This window comes from Microtus ochrogaster, chromosome 18 (assembly GCF_000317375.1).
Source record: "Microtus ochrogaster isolate Prairie Vole_2 chromosome 18, MicOch1.0, whole genome shotgun sequence".
Taxonomy (NCBI): domain Eukaryota; kingdom Metazoa; phylum Chordata; class Mammalia; order Rodentia; family Cricetidae; genus Microtus; species Microtus ochrogaster.
Genome location: NC_022020.1, coordinates 22,838,792 through 22,841,242, shown reverse-complemented (window position 1 = coordinate 22,841,242; position 2,451 = coordinate 22,838,792). Strand labels below are relative to the sequence as shown.

The following is a 2,451-nucleotide window of genomic DNA, read 5'->3' as shown; positions in this document are numbered from 1 at the left end:
GCAAACCTGATCATCTTTAACTTAGAATGAATTCACAGCCTTTCGTTTTCTGTGGAAATAAAAGCATAACGTCTTCCACACGGTAACATATCTTTTGACTTCCATTTTGAAGTCAAGACATTTTTAAAATATATAGGTTGGTTTAATCCAGCAGTTTTCATAACCCAGTGTGTCTTAGCGGTTGCTATTTCTCCCTCAGCAGCCAAAAGATCCAAAGACAACACAATAACATACAGTATTCAGGTTCTGTATATTTTTTATCTTTATGTGGCTTTTATATTACTTTATTCCTTTTTAAGGACTTTATTATTATTTTTTAAACCTATGACTATATATATTTTTTTCTTTTCTTTCTGAAGCATACACACACACATATATAAAAACATACTATAACCTGTTCAGAGACTTTTTTCTGTCTGGGTCTGTTTATACTGAGCATCTGTATTGATTTTTGATCGCATAAGGCAAATCTTAAACTCCTTTGTTAATCAATGACATGGATCAGCTTAGCACAGGGCATTGGAGGCTGCCCCCCCACTGGTTTCTTGAGAGCTTAGCTTCATGGTGGAGGTATCAGCAGGAGCCACGTTCACCACCCCAGCTCTGGGAAACTGTTGGGTCCACACTTCCACCAAGTAGCTCACTGCCTTCTTGCTTATAAACCCACTTAAGTGTTCAGTAGCAGGGCCTCTTCCAAGAGCCTTGCCTGTGTTTGCTGCTAGCAGTGAGCCAGGAAGCCATCTCTTAAAGCAGCCTTGCCTCTACTTGCCACTAGCAAAGAGAACCTACTGAGAAAAGGCAGTTACTGAGAAGCCACACTTAACTCAATTTTTGTGTGTTTAGAATCCTTTTTAAAGTTTATTTTTAAATTTCATTTTACATTCCAACCACAGTTCTCCCTCCCTCCCTCCCTCTCACTCCTCCTGCTTCCCCTTACCTCCCCCGTAGCCTGCCCCCCCATTCACTCCTCCCTATGAGTAAGGGCTCCCATGGGGAGTCAACAAAGTCTGGCCCATTTAAGTTCTGGCAGGACCAAGCCCCCCTCCCCCTGCATTCAGGCTTAGCATGGCATCCCACCATAGGGAGTGGGCTCCAACAAGCTAGCTCATGCACCAGGAATAGATCCTAGTCAGAATCCTTTTTTTTAAAAGAAAAAAAAAAAAGCTTTATCAGGTTTTATGTGGATCTACATTGCCCCACGTTGGGTAGACAGACTTTTCTTTCCTGTCTACCAGTTCTCAAATAACCAACATGGAGACTCATTATTAATTATAAATGCCCAGCCAATAGCTCAGACTTATTACTAAATAGCTCTTATAACTTAAATTAACCCATTTTGCTTAATCTATGTCTTGCCACTTAGCTTGTGGCTTTACCTCTCCTCCAGTAGGTCTTGCTTCCTCTACATCTCCTGGTGACTCTTCTGACTCTGCCCTTCTTCTTCCCAGAATTCTCTCAGTCTGGCTCTGCCACCCAGTCTCTCTTGCCCAGCTATTGGCCAGTCAGCTTCTTTAGTAAACCAGTCACAGTGACATATATTCACAGTGGAAAAGGATATTCCACACTGACCTCAAACTTGTATGTTAGAAGTGGTCCTCAGCTTGCTGCTGATTGTGTGTGCATCTGTGTGTAGGGTGTGTGCTCACCTGCCTTTGTTCACACACACAGACACTCACGCACGCACGCATGCACACGCGCACCAGCCTTTTACGTGGTGCTGGGGATCTACACTCAGGCTTTCACATTGTGCAGCAAGCCCTTTCGCCTCCATGTACTGGTTTTTATTAGCAGGTACTCATGTTAGGAGAAAGGATTTCAGCTGATAAGATGGTGCAGTGGCTTACAGTGCTGTGCAGGCCTGACAGCCTGAACTTGACTCACAGACCCACCGTAGAGGGAGGGAACTGATTCCTGAATGCTGACCTTTGCCCTCCACACTGTGTTTCAAATCGTATGCAATACACAAATTTTAAAGCATGATGGGTTTTATTATGACCTACTCATATATCCCTTATTTTCCAGTAATTCTATCACCCATTCTTATTTGTTTCATTTTTCTATTTATTTCTTTTAGACATGGTCTCACATATCCCAGGAAGTTAGCATTAACTTCCCTGTGTAGCTGAGGATGCCTTGAACATCTCATTCTCTGGCTCTGCCCATGTGGAGTGCTGGAATTTTGGACTGATACCACCATGTCTAGGTTTTGCAGTGCTTGGAATTGAACTAAGGTTTTGACTGTGCCAGGCTTGCACTGTAGCACCTGAGCTATATCCCCAGCCCCTTCTTTTCCTCTTCCTTCTCTTTTGAGACAGTCTCTTTGTGTTTCTCATGCTGCTTCATTAGTGGTTGTGGTTTTTCTCCGTCTAAGAAAAGCCTCCAGTTAGCCCTCAGAAAATCTGGAGATGCAGTGGAGATGTCAGAGTGGTGGGACCGTGAGTGTGGTCCCAG

General features: G+C 43.4%; 1 protein-coding gene across 1 annotated transcript in view; it reads left to right on the top strand.

Annotated features, from left to right (window-relative positions):
• Positions 1-2,451, top strand: part of Reep5 (receptor accessory protein 5) — a 24,709-nt gene that overhangs the window by 18,437 nt on the left and 3,821 nt on the right. The window lies entirely within an intron of this gene.